At 36.4% G+C, this 19,555-nt stretch overlaps 1 protein-coding gene across 3 annotated transcripts in view; it reads left to right on the forward strand.

Moving 5' to 3' along the window:
* The first annotated feature begins 1,445 nt into the window (after nt 1-1,445).
* The window catches only part of LOC106091822 (voltage-dependent calcium channel subunit alpha-2/delta-3), a 310,884-nt gene continuing 292,774 nt past the window's right edge, over nt 1,446-19,555 (forward strand). For all 3 annotated transcript variants that reach the window (XM_059364545.1, XM_059364544.1, XM_059364546.1), the window contains exon 1: nt 1,446-2,848. The gene's annotated coding sequence lies outside the window, so the exon portion shown is untranslated. The remainder of the gene's footprint in view (nt 2,849-19,555) is intronic.

Consider the following 19,555-nt stretch of genomic DNA (forward strand, 5'->3'; position numbering starts at 1 on the left):
GCGTCCTCTAGGGGAAGCCAATTCCGAAGATCGGTTTATATGGGAGCGTTATAAAGATATAGTACGACATAGGCGGCGATCAAGAATACATATAATTGGATATTGCTTGATATCGTAAATGTAATTACAAAATAAATATGTGTATCACTTGCCCTATGAAGCTGTAAAAAATAAAAAGTCAATTTAAATAAAATGAACGCCCCATGCTTCAAAGCGACAAAAGTTGCCGGAGTGGAGCGGAAAATTTTTTGCCGGAGCGGGAACGAAGCTGAAAAGTGTATCCACTCCGGATTCCCAGCTTTAACCATTTCATATTTCAGAGAGTTATTTCAAATGGCATATTTATACCCTACACCACTACTGTCGTACAGGCTATTATAACTTAGTGCATTTGTTTGTAACACCCAAAAGGAAAGAGATGGACCCATTGATAAGTATACCGATCGACTCAGAATCACTTTCTGATTCGATTAAGCTATGTCCGTCTGTCTGTTTATGTTAATTTGTGTACAGGTCGCAATTTTCATCCGATCGTCTTCAAATTTGGTAGGGCCATGTTTTCCGGCCTAGAGACGAAGCCTATTTAAAGTGGTAAAATCGGTTCAGATTTCGATATAGCTCCCATATATCCAAGTTCATCCAATTTGCGGTAATACTGCAATAAAATGGTCGTTCGTTAGCCGATACTCTCGAAATTGGCAGGAAGGATTTTCTTATGACTTTCGACATTACTGGTGAATTTCATATAAATCGGTTCTGATTTGGATATAGCTCCCACGTTTATGTTCGTCAGATTTGCAGTAATATTTGGTATTTCGCTTAATGGGATCAAAAGGAGAAAAAAAAAACGGAGGAATGCTAGTCGCTGGTCGTCTAGTGGAGGTTGGTGTAACTACTTCACAAGTCGACGTTTTCATAGCCGTAGTTGTATTTGTATTTGTACTCGACTCTTAGCCTACTCCCGGTTTTAAATCTGCCGCTCCACTGAAAAAGACCAATCGCTCGGAGCTTAATACTATCGTAATAGTCCTATAGAACTATCTCATAAATATATACATATTGCGCGATGCCAAGATATTCCTGTGGAGCGAAATAAATACACTTCTTCTCCACTCAACGGCTTTAAAGTTTAGCATCTTGAAGTCGTTACGATTTAAATATTTCTTCACTACCCATATTGCTTTATGCCATTATTAATCATCTTTGCTTTTGTGGATACTACACCAGCAAACAATTCCTATTTTATTTCGAATATCAAAGACAACAACCGGATACCGAAAACATTTCGGCATAAACAAAACATATCGACCATGGCTTTTAGCTGGTTGAGGGTGATACAAGACATTCTGTGTCCGCAATGTGAAGCAGAATGAATTAGCCAAAGCAGAATGGGCAAAAGAAGAGCATAACAATGTCGAAATATAACGAAACAGTCTCAGTTTAGTGCGTGAACCCTTCGAATGTGGATGTCTTTCGTAACCAAGACGACACCATATCTGTATGAATAAGAAAATTAAAAAAGAGAATACAAATGGCAAACAAAATAATGTGAAGTGACTTCAGTTTGAGTGAAACGTAGAAATTTCTAAACCAAGAATTTAATTATTGCTAAAGCATTAATCATATCCATGTGATTCGAAATATTGAAGGAAGGCAAGAACGAATTTGATACTCGCGCTGGAGTCTAAGCAAGAAAATTTTTTCTCTGCCTTGTTCTTTGGTGCTTCTTCTTCCACTTCGTTGGTGGAGGAATTTTTGTATCCACCTTAAAATGGAAATTGTATAGAAAAATTTTGTGAAGTGAGAAAAAAGCAAACACACTGAAGAAGAGAAATTTTGAAAAAAAGAAATCTAAAGCTTTGAGTGTCGTGTGCAGTCCCACTAAGTGTATGTTCTTTTGTATGAAAAAAGAAAAAAATCCAAGAAGTTTTTTCGAACGAAAGCAAAAAATCTCTATACACCACAATTCTTCCTTATATTGTAATATAATCATCATCATTATCAACATCGTCATATCATCACATCGTCGTTGTCGTTGTCGTCGTTCTAGCAGGCATATCTACTCCATACACTAAAATAACGGGACAGAGACATGCAAGCATAGCGCATAACGAATGCCGTCGTTGTCGTTTACGTTGTTGTCGTCGCCGTCATCGAAGTCGTTGTTGTTGTCATTGCCGTCGATGCCGTTATCGTCGTAGTAGTAGTAGTAGAAACGTGTCGCGTAGACGAGCCTTTTCATTCCATTACACACTTCGGGCCGCGTGGTACAATCCCCACCAACCTCCCCCAAAACATAAATAAAACAAAAAACAAATCATAAGAACAGCATACCCACACTCACACAGAGCGAGAGCAGAAAGAGAGAAAATACACCGAGTAACCGTAATTGGTAGTGTAACGTAACGCCGTAGTATCCGAAGGTATTTGAATAACGTGCTGTACGGCTTTAGATAAGCCGACTTTTTTAAGGGATATTTATTGTACAATCCCAACTCCCAGGCCCACACCCGCCACACACCTTCATCGGCATTGCTTGTAATCGTTCTCTCACCCGCATGCATGTTTGTGTGTGTGTGGGAGCGCGTAAATTTATGTGATTACAAAGCTGTCAATACTCTTTGAAGTCGATAAGGAGATGCAAGGTTTTCCACCCTTATCACCGCCGACCATTTCTTAGTCATCATCAAGAGCGTATTCGTTTGGCTTTAAGCCATCCATTTGACCAAAAAGAGCAGCAGCAGTAACGAAGTCTTTCGAAAATCTACATATCCGAATGGAGAATATTCTCATTCGATAAGCAAAGCGGAAGTTGCAGTTATTCCGAAAGAGAAACCCCACAACGCATGTAAGTTCAAAGTAAAACAAAACACACACATGCACATGCACATGCACACAACAATACCATTCAATATTCCATTCCTATGAGTTTCGAGTATGATGAGCACAGAGAGCAGAATGGCGCTCAATTAGTCGAAGTAGGAAAACAATGAAGCCATGAATGGGAGAGTTCCTGAGTGAGAGGTCTAATGTCTGACTGACACTGACATCGGAGTGGCGTCTTGCATGTCGCACAATGTCCTTCTTTTAAGGCGTCAAAGGGCCAGAGCGAGAGAGAGAGGACATGTTTAATGCATAAGGAGAGCAACAGTTTTTGAGACGAAACAAGCAAGCCACAAAACAGCCATTTCGAATGTCATGTGACCATAATTACGCCATATACAGACACTCGCACACACATACACACTCACATACCCCAAATATATGACAGATGTTTACGCACACACACCACTAAATTTTGCATAACTTCATAGTGCGTGTGTGTTTTTGACTGTTTTCTGCTACGTCTTCTTGGGGGAATACATTTAAATTGCAATTCATGGGAATTTTCAATTTAATTTTAATAATCAACTGTCTCCTGGCCCCAATGGGGTCCTTAGCTTAACTTGCCAATGCGTTCTCGGGGGAAAATTTTCAAGGTTATTTCGTTTTGGAGTTAATGGAAGAGGTAGAGTTCCCCAGTGGCGCATGCTGTACGAATATTTGCTGTGTATAGACATAATATCACATTTTTTCGCGCCTGTATTTGCAGAATAATAGAAGAGGGAAACCCAACGGTTGCATATGGATGCTTTTTTTATTATTTTTTCTACGACGTGTGTGTACGTTTTGGCCAAGAAAAGGAATTACCATAAGTCAACTATTTGGTCGTGAGAAAAATATTTAAAATCTCAACGCAAGGAACGATTCAAAGCCTCAAGAATCTGTGAGTAGACAGTAAATTAACCCGACTTGTAAACAGTTCATATTGTGGGACATTTTCCATAAAATTTTAGCAGTCATTACTTTGATTTTCATTGTGAAACTCGTACTTTATGTCTAACTTAAGGTAAAATAAATGTAGGCAACTGTAATAAAAGTCTGCGCAGTTGTCCTGTAATAAATATGCCATGCTTTGAAGCAGGGTGGAAAAATTAAAGCAGAATTTTTCGGTCGGTACATATATATCTGAATTTGAACAGATTTTGACCAGACTCTGTAGGCGCAGTTATAGCCATCGTGCAAAACATTGTGCAAAGTAATGGAAAGATCGGTTGAGCTTCCTTCAGCTCCATATATGAATGTCTGATTATACATATAAATTGGAGCTATAGCTGAATCTTAACCGATTCCGATCAAATGCCGTACGTACGGAACTAGTTAACAAAGAAATCAGTGTGCAAAATTTTGAAAGAATGGATCTATAAGTGAAAATCGGGCGAATGGTATATTCGGAAGGTGTACATTGACCGATGTGGATTATATTCAGTGGAAGAAACTGTGGGGCAAAATTTCAAATAGAGTGGTTGATAAACTGTATTGCTTTGGAAGCAAAATCTTAATTTTTTATGAATCAATCAACACATATGGGATGTATCTTATTAACGCATTGCATTGCGTTGTCGAATGGAATTTCAGAAATTGAATGGTATAGAAGGGTCTATTGACATTGGTCTTGAATTTCTGGATGTGATACTGGGGCCGAAAACACTAGGAAGAAGTCGATTCCATATACAAACGGGTCAGGCGAAGAAAGAATTGTTTCTGTAATGCATAGTCCGGTCCGACTTTCAATCAACTAGTATTTCTGACAATCATCCTTGCATCGGAGATAAGTAGACGAATATCAGATGAACACACCCAACCAACAAGTAACAGCCTAAACTTGAATCGGAAAGCACTCATTGATATGTGCGAAGTGTGCATCTGTTTTATAATATAATAATATTTTTTTGGGCCGACACTCAGAACAGGTGAATTTTAAACTGTTCAGGCATCTCGTTAAGAGATCTGCTACAGTCGACGGCGGTTTTTGGATTCAGAAATACGTTCTTCACAGATTTAATGGCAACCTGGCTGCCAAAGAAGATATTTATGTCAATCGTCATTATGATATTTTATCTTAGTCATTCCACCACTTCTTTAATTGTAATGTGTAATCCACACTGCCTGGAACATCGGGCATTTTATCAAGGATAAAACAGTGTCCGTAGCCGCCACATGCCCAAAGAGAAAGTTTCCTTAGTCTCACAGCAGTGGTCGTAGCAATCGCACAATGTCCAAGGCATTAGGTGCAGCATTGAATTCAGTACATCAGATGGTGCAGTCTTCAGTGCGGCTGTGACGCACAAACAAGTAATCCTTTGTATCCGGTTGAGTATTGAACAGTAGGTGGACTTTTGAAGTGCCGTCCACCAAACCACAACACCATATAACATTCTAGGTCTGACAACTGCAGTATATACTCAATGCATAAGTTGCATTGCTTTCCATTTCCAAAATGTTGGATTTCATGTTCAATTTTCTGTCCAGCGAAAGTCCACTGAAACATTCTCTCCTCCCAAGTAGACAGAAGATAACCACAGCTGAAATTTTTTTCTGATGTTCTCGCCGGGATTCGATCCCAGGCTTTCGGCGTCATAGGCGAACATGCTAACCTCTGAGCTGCGGTGTCTTCCTTCATAGTAGATAGGTTACTAAAAAATTTCTTATATTATTAATAGACCTAGCGAAACCTATTTTAATAATTACACGCAAATCACTTATCCTCTAATAAGGGCTTGTTCTGACACCTCGTTATAAATAAGAATTTATGAATAAGTCATCATCAAATTGAAAACTATATGCATTAAAAGTTCACATTTAGTTTGTACCTATTTGTTTTTCTAGCTGCATTTGGATATTGTAAACATATGCCAGTATAAGATTCGTTAAGATGAATTTATAAATTGAAAAAATTTAATTCTTGATTTGTCGCTTTTTGTCTGAATTTAGAACATGACCTCAAGTCGGACTAAAAACGCCATACTTGGCTTAAAAGTTGTAAGCCATAACAGAAGTTTTTGTGCAAGTGTTCAGCCAAATTGGATTAGTATTGTGACCTCGAGAGGCTCAAGAAAACGAATTAGGAGATCCTTTTATATGGGACATATATATCAGGTTTTGGACCAATTCGGACCCTAATTGGCATGATTATTGAAGTTCGTAGCGAAATCGTGAGATCGGTTGATATGAGAGCTATATCTAGACATTAACCGATTTGGCCCATAGCACATCCGACCTACATTCATAAGAAGTATTTATGCAATATTTCGGGCGTCTAGCTTTACTCCTTTCAGAAAAGCGAGCTTTCGACAGACGGATGGATGTCTTAAATGTTTTGACGGTCAAGAATATAAGGACATTATGCCTCTTGTTAAAATCCGTCTACCCAACACATCTTACAAAACGACAGCAAAACATACTCCTCAAACTTAGGCTGGGTAATGCTAAATTGATTCACGAACATATATAGTCGGACCTCGATTATTCGGGAAACTGCATTATCCGGGATAGAAAAGATATATTTGTATTTGTCCAAATAACTCTATTATCCGTGATTGCCTCTATTATCCAGGAGTATAAGGACGTTTTACAACTGCAAATTTGCAAATTTTCCCACGCATATTATATTAAGGAACAGGGGGCAAACTTCTCACATTTCAATGAGTGATGTCCGATTCAAGTTTATAGCTTTTTTATAGCCAAGTTCGATAACCCCTATGGGGAGAAGCTTTTAAATGGCTGCAATCTCACAAATGTCGCCTGCATTAGGAGAGGAAAATCACCTCTCGCCAGGCTTCGAACAAGGGCGTTCAGCGATCCTCTGATCTACGGTATGTCATGATGAAGCACTCGTAGTTGAACATAATTTGCCAAAGAGATACCAACTTCTTTATTATGCGTACAAGTGCAATGCCTTAGTTATTGGAAAAAGAGCTCGGCCAAGAGTTTTAAAGAATGTTTACGAACTTTCAGTTCTTTATAAAGCCAATATATAAGTTTGGTAACTAAACAAATATCTTTAGAATTGTTTAATAATTATTTAGTTCCCGCAACACAAGAGATCATTGGATGAAAATTGATCTAAAAGATGACATGCAAAATGCTTCTGTTAATAGACAACTAACTAGCTCAACCTAACGTCAATAATTTCGATTCGGAAAATGTTATTGGAAAATGTGTTCCACCGAATTGCACTTTTTAAATATCCGATAGACCAAGTTGTAATATGGAGCTTTAAATTGCATTTCGTTAAAGTATTGTGCAAAGACTAGTCATGTCACATGAAGGAAACCCTTTGATCAATTGATAATGGCTGGAAATATGGTAGTTCTGCAATTTTACAAAATGCCTTGGGTAATTTGTCCTGTCCAGAAAATGAACATAACCGGAATTAAAATATAGATTTAAAAATTTATCTACTCCCGACGTCGATGTAATGTAATGAGCGATTTTAACACTGAGAAATCAAAAAGATGGGGTGTGAGAACAATGCTTCCCAATACGCTGTTTTGTCTCATTATGGAATTATTGATATGACAAATGTCACAGATAAGATAAATCTGACGATAACATTTCAGATGGATATGACGATGAAATTTCGGCCAAAAATATGTTTAAAGAAGGCTATTTGTACATGGTTACTTTTAATTTTATTTAATTATTTTTTATTAAAAAATTATAATTAATCTTAAAAAATCATTATAGTTTACAATTTTTGCATGAAATTCTAAGCCAACACAGAAATAAATAACTCGTAGAAAAATCAATTCTCAACGAATTTTAGTATTGAATCGAAGACATTCTTTGTTGAAGTACGTCAGTTAGTCTCTACAAAAGATTTGACAGACAAAATTATTGAAATTTTGTTGACTTTCAATAAATTCTTTGGTTGAAGTAGTTGTAAAAATAGGCGTACTACCATGTAGAGAACAAAACTCTCATGCCATTCACGACTTGCAAACAAAGGACGAGTCCACCGGTCGACCAAAAAAAAATATTTTTTTCTTTCATTAAACTTATTTTAGAAAATTCGGCATAAAAATATAAGAATTTAAAGCGTTTTTAAAATTTATTTTTTATTTAATTAATTGTGACACTTATTACTGTGCAGCAGTACATATTGATTTATTTCATCATAAACAAGATCATGTCTGTAGGCTAGAGGATGCGTGAAAGACTACCAAACATGAGATCAAGAGTTCTTCAATACCTAAATTATTAAAATTTGTTTTTATGGGTAATAGCAGAGAGTTACAGAGGAAAACCCGAGAGCAGCAGTAAAACGAACAAGACAAAGCACTTGCTTTCATTCTGGTTAGATTGTTTTTTGCCTTGCTTATGGATATATTGTTGTTGTTATTATAGGTTGGCTTTCAAAGAGTGCCTTTCAACAACAAATTTTTACTTTGGGTCTTTGAAATTCAAAATAAATTGTTGCAGGAAAATTAACAACATTCGTAGTTGTTTTGGCGAACAAAATTTGTTGCTTTTCCAAAATATTTTTATATGAGAATATCCAATTTTAACTAAAAACAAGTAAAAGCGTGCTAAGTTCGGCCGGGCCGAATCTTATATACCCTCCACCATGGATCGCATTTGTCGAGTTCTTTTCCTGGCATCTCTCCTTAGGCAAAAAAAAAGGATATAAGAAAAGATTTGCTCTGCTATTAGAGCGATATTAAAATATGGTCCGGTTTGGACCACAGTTAAATTATATTTATGTTGGAGACCTGTGTAAAATGTCAGCCAATTCGAATAAGAATTGCGCTCTTTGTGGGCTTAAGAAGTAAAATAGAGAGATCGATTTATATGGGAGCTGTATCGGGCTATAGACCGATTCTGACCATAATAAACACATATGTTAATGGTCATGAGAGAATCCGTCGTGCAAAATATCAGGCAAATCGGATAAGAATTGCTCAAGAAGTCCAGACCCAAGATCGGTTTATATGACAGCTATATAAGGTTATGGACCGATTTGAACCATACTTGGAACAGTTGTTGGATATCATAACAAAACACGTCGTGCAAAATTTCATTCCAATCGGATAAGAATTGCGCACTCTAGAGGCTCAAGAAGTCAAGACCCAAGATCGGTTTATATGGCACCTATATCAGGTTATAAACCGATTTGAACCATACTTGGCACAGTTGTTGGGTATCATAAGAAAACACATCGTGCTAAATTTCATCCCAATCGGATAAGAATTGCGCACTCTAGAGGCTCAAGAAGTCAAGACCCAAGATCGGTTTATATGGCAGCTATATCAAAACATGGACCGATACATTTACAATACCAACCGACCTACACTAATAAGAAGTATTTGTGCAAAATTTCAAGCGGCTAGCTTTACTCCTTCGGAAGTTAGCGTGCTTTCGACAGACAGACGGACGGACGGACAGACGGACGGACATGGCTAGATCGACATAAAATTTCACGACGATCAAGAATATATATATATTATGGGGTCTCAGACGAATATTTCGAGTAGCTACAATCAGAATGACGAAATTAGTATACCCCCCCATCTTATGGTGGAGGGTATAAAAATTGTAAAAACTGTAAAAAAAATTTGACTCCTTTATCCGGAAAAATTGATTATCCCGGATAATCGAGGTTCGACTTTACTAAAAGATCGGACCCGCCATCTTTCTCCTTTCTCCTGCTTAGAAATTAATTTCGAACAGTTGAAATGTCACCTTCCTAGCAATTTTAGCAATTTTTTTAATACAATTTTGAGATAATGTTCAAGTTTCAAATCTAAATTTGCATGTAATTGGCAAAGGCAGCCAGTCTTTATATTATCAATGTATTAATTGTAATTTTTATTTACTTGAAATAAATCAATAAAATACTTTATGGGGTCTCAGACACATATGTCGAGGTGTTACAAATAGAATGACAAAATTTGTAAAACGCCATCCTATGGTGGAGGGTATATAAAAATGACCACATTACGAACGTATATATGGGAGCATATAGCTATCGAGCTGATATCCGAAGGCGGCAGACCCTTCCTCTTACAACAATTTTCAAAAACGCCAGATCTGGGAGATCGATGAACCGATTAAAGCGAAATTTTGTGTTTTGTGTGCCCTTGTACTAACAAAACTTTCGATGGATATCGCCTGTGTGTCACGTTATGGTAACCCAAAATTGGTATAAAACTTTAGGATTAAATAATCTTACCCCCAAAGCCCACCCAAACAAACATGTTTACCGATACGGGTATCAAATGATAGGATTTTGAGAGTAGGAATTTGATTTAAAAATTTGGGCCCAAGTACACGGGGACCGGCGCACCCCTAAAAAACCGCAAAAAATTTGTATATTTACCGATTGGAGCAATATGAGAAAGGCATTTGGAAGTAGGGTATGAATCAGATATAAGGTGACTGCAGCCATCCCATCCCAACAAAATTATTATCATTTAGGACAAAATGGAATTTTGATCATTTTTTATCCCCTGCGGTAGCTTTGTGACAATATTCTAGGAGAAAGTGAACAAATACATTGGATCTCTATTGGACCCAAAGCCCTAAATGTCTTGATCATTTTAAATTAAAATTCATTTTCAAAAAGCTATTTTAGGATATAGCGATGCGCTCTGGTCCAGCTAGTGCGATGTTTTGTAAATGGTTGAAAATGGTCCATGTTTAGATCGAGATACCTTATAAAACAATATCTCGATGTGGTTTATTCGTCCCCTCGAGAGCACAATTATTGTGTAAAGCGATCTAGCATTTGAATACCCTATAGGGAGTAAATAATAACATTTGGCTATTTTTGTAACATCCAGTCGATACATTTGGAGCAAAATGTGATATGACTCCCATTTAACTCTCATCTCCGATTTTCCTTAACTAGTTTTAAGCAAATTTAATTTCTGTGATGACGTTCAACTTCTTTGTCCAGGATAGTTCGAATGGGTCCGTAACCACGTATGGGTCTCACATAAGCCGATGTTCCATTTTACTTCTTGACTACAAACACGTCTTAATAGAAATAGACAATAGATGTGGCCCGGCCGAACATACCTGTTACTCTTGCTAGTGGGCACAAAAGTAAATATGTGTTGCTTTAGAAGTATTTAATATCCTACACAGCTTCGACAAACTTTAAATTTAAAGGTAGGATTGGCTATAATCAGTATTCGGTTTGGGTACTCAAATCAATTTGGAGGATTGCTTTATATGGAAGCTTTTAATAAAGATACACTGACAAACCCCAATAATCGACATCAAATGGAAGTATTTGTATCGGAATTGTTGTTTGTTCGGCTGTTGTATTAGTTTCGACATTGAGACGATTAAAAAATATTTATTTCTTGACTTCTCAGATCTATTAGGTATTTAAAATTATGCAGAACAATTTGATGAATCAATAGATGAGATGTTTAAAGGGCACCAGTAAATATACTTGTATAGTATCCCATAAAGTCTCCCCCCATCCTGTGCCTTTATATGCATATATAGGGCTGTTGGGTGTATTGAATTGAGCATATAGATAAATATATAGGTGTGTGGTTTCTGATTGTTTCCGACTGTCATTAAGTTTAACGTTTAGTGCCGCTGTGACCATTTGTAAGTGTGAATGTAAATACCAGAACAGCACGCATGTGGCGGATAGAGGAAATGGCCAAATCGTAATGTCTGATATCAATCAGTTTATGAAGCTGTGTTATTGTGCAGGAATACTATTGCCTATTTAGGTTAAAATAGCTGCCTTTGCATTGAAGCCCTCAATGAGAATTCCAATTCACCATTCACAGGGGAGTAGAGTTTTGTGCTTAAATTTCCTTACCCTTCGATTTGCATCACAGATGCCGTTGTTGTTCAAATTTATAAAGAAAACACGAAATTTTAACCTTATCAAGGATCAAAAATGAGTTGGATAGAAGTGGGAATTCCTTTAAAAAAATAAAAAATAAACTACTTCTGTATAAAGTGTAAGTGTATTTTTAACTGGACTCAAAATAATTGGTGGAATACAAATTTTGGAATTTTTACTGTATGTTAATACTGCTGTACAAACTTTTAGCCGAATCTTTGCTTCTATTCCTTTCAATTTTAATGTATACGCATGAAATAATTAAATTAATTTTTAATTAATTAATACTAATTATTTGCATAACAAACTTCTGTAATTTTTCATATTTTTCACATTTTCACTTTGCTAATATCTATATCTAATATTTCTCCTAATGCTGGCAACATTTGTGAGGTACTACAGGGTGGCTGATGAAAGCCGCTACCAAAAAAAAATGTAATAACTTTTTTTCTATTTAATAATAATAATTTAATAATTAATTTAATTAATTAATTAATTAATTTAATTAATAATAATTTAATAATTAATTTAATAATTTAATTTAACATGAATAAAAGAAAAATGTATTCCATACACCGAAAAAAAAATGTAGCAATATTCATCATTGTAGCAATATTCATCAGCCACCCTGTATGCCATGTAAAACTTCTCTCCAAAGAGGTGCGCACTGCGGCACGCCGTTCGGACTCAGCTATAAAAAGGAGGTCCCTTATCATTGAGCTTAAACTTGAATAGGACTGTACTCATTGATATGTGAGAAGTTTGCCCCTGTTCCTTAGAGGAATGTTCATGGGCAAAATTTGCAAGATCTATAGTATTTCCTATGAACTATTTAAAAACTGTTCACACTTTTGGTTTTCCAAAAATGCCCAATTGTAAGTAAATCGCAAAGGAGTAAACAATACATTATCACAGAAATTCTGTTACGCTATATACACAGATAAAAATAAATTTGAAAAACAAAAATTTTTGCCGAAAAAGTGACAATGAAATTTGTTAATTTGCGTGCAATAAATTTGAATCTCAGCGATCGAAAGTAGAAATTTGTTGCTGAAAGGCATTTTTTGCAAGCCAACATATAAGAACAACAACAATATATCCATAAGCAAAACAAAAAAACATTTAATCAGCCAACTTTTAATTTTGTCGTCGTGTTATTTGAACTCACAATTTCATGCTTGGTAGTCTTGCATGCACCCTGTTGCCTACCGACATCATTTTATTCATGATTAAATAACTCTATAAGCCTTGTTGCACAGTAAAAAGTGTCCCAATCAAATTCAATTTTATAAACATTTAAAAAACACTTTAAACCAGTAAGGAGAGGCAAATATCGGGCGGAGCCCGACGTAATACTTTTTATATGTAAAACTTATCTCGAAATCTAGTCAGACTTTAATTTGGATACCTTTTAAAATATCAAATAGAACCTTGTAAGATTTTCCTACGAATAGGACATTAAATTTGTATTTCCACATCCTTAAAAGGCCATATCGGATGCAAAATTATATGGTAGTTATATCGAAACCTGTGCCAAATTTGATGACACATACTGGGACGTCAAATAGAATATCTCACGCCCTATATTTTGGAGATGTGACTTAAATTGTGGCTTTTACTGTCTTAAAAGTCCTTATCATATACATTGGAGCTATATCTATATTAGGACCGATTTCAATGAAGTTTTTCGCAAGTATTGGAACGACAAATAAAACGTCTCATGCAAAATCGGACGTAAATTGTGGTTTCTACAGGCTAAATTCTATTTCGGTTGAAAGATATATCATGGACCTATATCTAAATCTAACCCGAATTTTATGAAATTTTGCACACGTATAAAGACGTCAAATAAAACACCTCGTACTACATCTTGGTAAGATCGGACTAAAATAGTGGCCTCTACAGCCTTAAAAGACCATATCGGACAAAAGATATATATGGGAGCTATGTCTTTATCTAGACTGATTTATATGAAATTTTGCTCTCGCATTGGGACTTTAAATAAAACAACTCACACTTAATTTTGTAGAAATCGGTCCAAAATTGTGCCTACTACAGCCTTAAATGTCCAAATCGGATGAAAGATATATATGGGAGGTATATCTAAATCTAAACCGATTTTTATGAAATTTTGCACACATATGAAGACGTCAAATTAAGCACCCCAAAATTGTGGCTGCAAGTCTTAAAACTCCATATCGGATAAAAGATATATATGGGTGCTGTATCTAAATTTGAACCGATTTTTATGAAATTTTGCACACATATGAAGGTCAAATGAAGCACCTCATGCCAAATTTTGTAAAGATCGGACCAAAATTGTGGCTTCTACAGCCTTAGAAGGCCATATCGGATGAAAGATCTAAATCTGAACCGATTTTGTTCAAAATCAATAGCGTTCGTCCTTGAGCCAAAAAAGAGACTTTTGCAAAATTTCATGACAATAGGACAGTAAATGCGACCCGTAACTTGATCACAAGATTACATGGACAGACAGACGGACAGAAGGGCCGACGGACATAGCTAAATCGAATCAGGAAGTGATTCTAAGCCGTTCGGTATACTTATCAATGGGTATAGCTCTTCTCATTCTGAGCCTTGCAAACAAATGCACAAAGTTATAATACCCTGTACCACAGTGGTGATGTAGGGTATACAAATTCTTTTTATTACGAAATATATATTTTTTTGCCGAATTTATAAAATAAGTTTAAAGAAACAATAACAAAAAAGTTGTTTTTGACCGGCCGGGGGATTCCAACCTAGTTTTGCAAGTACTTAATGGCATGAAAGTCTTGTGTGCTACATGCTAGTACGCCTATTTTAACAACCCTTCGGCTACGGGAAATGGGACAGGTCCCAAACCTGTCAGGGGATAGGTCCACTGGAGAAAGGGAGCGGTCCCATTTCTCGTCCCCTTACCCCCTTACATGGAAAAAAACCTATCACTTTTAAAAGGGTTTGTCGCTGAAGGTGACGAATTGCCTCCATTCTACCACCGTAGGATAGGTCCTGGGACAGTTAAAAATTAATTAAGGGTCATAAGTTATGAAAATTTAAACTTTTCATTCCCTGTAGACAGGCAATTAATTCTCCAGTTTAGGACCGGTACATTTGGAGCAATTGACTTAACATTTCCCGTAGGGAACTAACTCAACAAAGGAATATGCTGAAAATCCACAACATTTAAATTTTTTTGTCTGTCAAGTCTCTTCAAACTTATTTCAACAAATAAAGTCTTCAACTCAGTGCTAAAATTCGTTGGGGATTTAAAGTTTCACATACAAATTTGGTAGTTTGTTTTTTCATAGAGTTATTTTATTCTGTGTAAAATTTATAGGTTTTATTTAAAGGATTGTTGAAAAAGAAATTAAAGTGTTTATTATAGATACGATTACATAGTTTTTTGTTTGTGGCCCCGAAAGTGGGTATGAATTCTTGCTCTATCCCCCAATACCTTTCATTTAAGCCCCACATTGTCATGGTCGGTAAATATGCCCGATTTCGGGGTGTTTTGGGGAGTCGGGTGGTCCCCCAAAACACTTAGCCCTGAAAGTGTATCAGAAGCGTGCTCTATTCTCATATATCCATATATCATTTATTTGAACCCCATATTGCCATTGGCCTCAAAATTGGATATAAAATTTGTTTTCTAATCTCAAATACCATTCATTTAAACCCCTTATTGCAAAAGCCAGCAAACATGACCGATTTGGGGTATTGGCCGCCCCATACCTCATTGAATTTGCCTTGAAAGTATAATTTTATGTTAAAACTTGTGTTGAAATTAAATTTATTCATTACTACTCAAACTTGGGAAATTTGTAAACTATTTTGAACCAATATTTATTCAATTTGAAGAATTTATGTTTGTTACAAATTTTGAACTCAAAATAACAACATTGGTTATATTGGGAAAATAAATTCGTTGTTTGCTATAGGAATATTTGACTTGTTAGAAGAAACTTGGTTAAGTAATGACGAACCCAAGTTCATGAACTATTTGCCACCAATTACAGATGAGTAAAACTGATTAAAGGAGACTGACTGGAGACGACGGTGACGCTGAACGCCTGGGTTCGAATCCTGGCGAGGCCATCAGAAAAAAATTTTCAGCGGTGGTTTTCCATTTCTAATGCTGGCAACATTTGTGAGGTACTTTTCTCCAAAGAGGTGTTGCACTGCGGCACGCCGTTCGGACTCGGCTATAAAAAGGAGGCCCCTAATCATTGAGCTTAAACTGGAATCGGAATTCACTCATTGATATGTGAGAAGTTTGTCCCTGTTCCTTAGTGGAATGTTCATATGCAAAATTTACACAAATTGCAAAACTGATTAAAAACTTGCAATTTTTCCTTGTTTTAATCAAAATTTAACAAAATAAGATTAAAATTGGCAAACTTATTTTAACTAAGTTTTTTACTTTATTTTATGCGCACGTTTTTTCGATTGTAGATAGAAAAAGCTAAAAAAATAATCTTCTCTAATGAAAAGAGTATCGAAATGGACTAATTAATATACTGGGCTATTAAGAAGAAACAAAAATGTAAGTACTTTGTTTTTAAAGAATAGCGCTTCTATCATCTGTGGGGTGTATTGCTCAGTACTGTTTCAGGTAAACATATTTCCGACGTTAGTATGTTAATAATGCCATTACTTTTCTTACAGACCATATTAGACACGTATGTTGAAGGTCATGAGAGAAGCCGTTGTACAAAATTTCGTCCAAATCGTATGAGAATTGCGCCCAAGATCCCAGATCCGCAGATCCCATCTACTGTCAACGATCCTCTGACACGAATAAAGTGCAGCGAAAGCCTTGCTTATCCTATTCTCTATTTACGCCCCAATATAGCTTACTACCCAGAATAACCCCAATAAATCTAGCCGACATGGACAGTCCCAAAGTCGTTCACTGCAACCTCGGCCCGATGGTAACCCCTAGACCTTATTCAGTAGCTCAAGAAGCCGTGTCCCAAGAGCAGTATGCAGAACCCCAGACACGGTATCCAGGAACTACCCGGTGGCTATAATAACTAGCTCGTCAGCGTAAGCGTATACCTTGACCCCTAGTCTCTGAAGTCTCCACAGATACTCGTCGACCACAAGAATCCATAGCAATGGACAACTCACCCCATGCTGTGGCATGCCCCTGGTCTCATTTACCTTCACCTAAGTGGCCTTAATGCGGGCCGTGATCTCCCTATGCACTATCGAGAGGGTTACACGGCCACTGTAGTATGTATCAAGTGGAGATCCATACAATTAAAGAAGTGGTGGATTGGCCTAGATATAATGTCATAATGGCGATTGGCATAAATATGTAGTTCTGAATACAAAAACCGCCCTCGACTGTCGCAAATCTCTCAACAAGATGGCGGAACAGTGCAAAATTCACACATTCTGGGTGCCGGGCCAAAAATATATATCAGGGAATTGTAGAGCGGACGAGCTTGCGGGACTAGGCACAACCTTACACACTTCAGAGGAACTGGAATCTGTGGGTATGCTTCTAAACGCAAAAAAAATGAAACGTTTCAAAAATTTTTACGAGAAACAAAATACTTTTATTACGAAGTTTTTCAATTGAATGTAACTATGAAACTTCAACATATCTATCGTTAGCCATAAACGTAGTATTATCGAATGTAACTAACTTTGTTTATTGTAAACCCTTCAGCAACTTCGCTTACGGCAAAAGTACCTTTCATTTGCTGTAAAACCGAAAACTCTTTAATGGCAAAGTGTTTCGATAGCAGCAAACGATTATTAGTTTATCGCATTATTCTCTTGTGTCTCTCTTTGTGGAGAGAGGGAGAGAGTTTGAGTATTTAAGCGACCAGTGATGGATAAAAAGTGATGGGCAAATGTTAAACTTCAAACCTGAAAATTTTTAACTTTCCGCCACAGGTAACCCCAATGACAAAATTCATTAGAGCAATATGGAAAGCTTTCAATATAATTGTGTATCATAACATCGAAATAAATCCAAATATATTCTGGAAGAGTTTGAATTACCAACTAAGATCTGCTTATAATTGGTACTCATTTGAGTAAGAATTGTGTTATGACATTAAATTGAACTTGATAGCCTTTTCCATATTCACAATATATTTTCAAATTTAAAAGATATACATATATTCAAGCATGACGTTAAATTAATTTAAAGAGAAACTAGTCGAAACTCATATTTGTATATCAAGAGCGATAGGTATTTTCAGAGTAAAAAACAAAATACAACGTTTTTCAGAAAAGAAGTTTACTTGGCGAACATTTCTTTTATGTGAAACAAATTATTTTTTTGCGTGTAGCTAAGTCTTTAGAATAGCCCGAAAAGCAGCGAATGATAGATGGACACAAAGAGCGGGTTGTGAACACTCCAAAATTATGTGGCCTAATCAACACTTGAAGAGGCCTTTGCTGTTGCAGACGTCTCAGTCATTGTGTCTGTCTTGACAGGTCACTGTCTGATCGGAAAACATGCTGACGGACTGAAGGTTTCCAGTAACGACTTTTGCAGAAGCTCTAAGGACGTCGAGGAAGAAGAGACTCTAGAACATCTGCTGTGTATGTGTCCCGCTCTGGCAGTCAGAAAGAGCTCCACTTTAAGTTCTCATTTCTTTGAGAAATTGCCAGATTTAGCAGATGTCAACATGCGCAAGTTGTTGGGCTTTTTAAAGCGATCTGAATGGATCAACGTTAGGAATTAGAAGGCATCTTCCTTCTCCCATTATTGTGGTATCACAATGGACGAGAACGTCTGAGTAAGTCTGATGCCAAACTGCCACATAAGTCTAACATACAAAGAAACAAAGAAAAACTTCGTAATACGTGTACTGTGTTTGTCCCAAACGTTTTATGTGTTTTTGCGTAGTAGCGTGTAGTTACACAATGGCTTTTAAATAATTTATTATTTGAAATTATTTAATTTTTTCGTAAAGGTTCTTCCTCTTTTGCCCTTGCCTTTATCGATATTATCGTTAAGGCTTTTGAATGATTTTTTATTTTTTGTTGGTATTTGCAATTATATAAAATAAAATACATGGAGTGTTCTTGACATCTTTAACTAAATACATACATACCACACACACACACACACACATGTAAAAACATAAACTGTGTATGCATATAGACATATATAAATTTGTATATATTTCCTTGTCATATTTGTGTCAAAGTTTATTTGTTTGTTCCTTTCGTTCATTTGGTACGTCTGTCTCTCCGTCCATTCATCCATCCGTCTGTCGTTGGGTTGTTAATTATTTCAAGTACACAATAGTAGTATTTTTCAAGCATTTGCCAAGCATCATCTAGTCCTCCTTGTCAAGCCTCATAGCTGTTGTCAAGTACCATTACGTGAACACTTATTTTTCAAATGTCAGCCATAGTCCTTGCCTAGACCAGCATCGCCTTGCCATGGCTTGGCTTGCATCCGAACACTCATAATTGTCAGACGTTGTGTAAATCCTTTTTGAGAAAGGTCGTGCGGCACCATTTCAATTGACGAGATTGAAAAGCTAATTTAAACAAATAACGAAAAAATATATCTATATAGATCGAGGCTTAAACTCAATTAGGCGTATTAATATTTGATATGAGATAAAATTAAGTTCGATTTGAATGTTGAAATATTTTGTAATAAATGAGATGAAGTAAACACATTTAAAATAGCTATTGAATTTGTATACCCTCCACCGTTGGATGGGGGTATACTAATTTCGTCATTCTGTTTGTAACTACTCGAAATATTCGTCTGAGACCCCATAAAGTATATATATTCTTGATCGTTGTGACATTTTATGTCAATCTAGACATGTCCGTCCGTCCGTCTGTCTGTCGAAAGCACGCTAACTTTCGAAG

Source organism: Stomoxys calcitrans, chromosome 3 (genome assembly GCF_963082655.1).
Source record: "Stomoxys calcitrans chromosome 3, idStoCalc2.1, whole genome shotgun sequence".
In the NCBI taxonomy this organism is placed as follows: Eukaryota; Metazoa; Arthropoda; class Insecta; order Diptera; family Muscidae; genus Stomoxys; species Stomoxys calcitrans.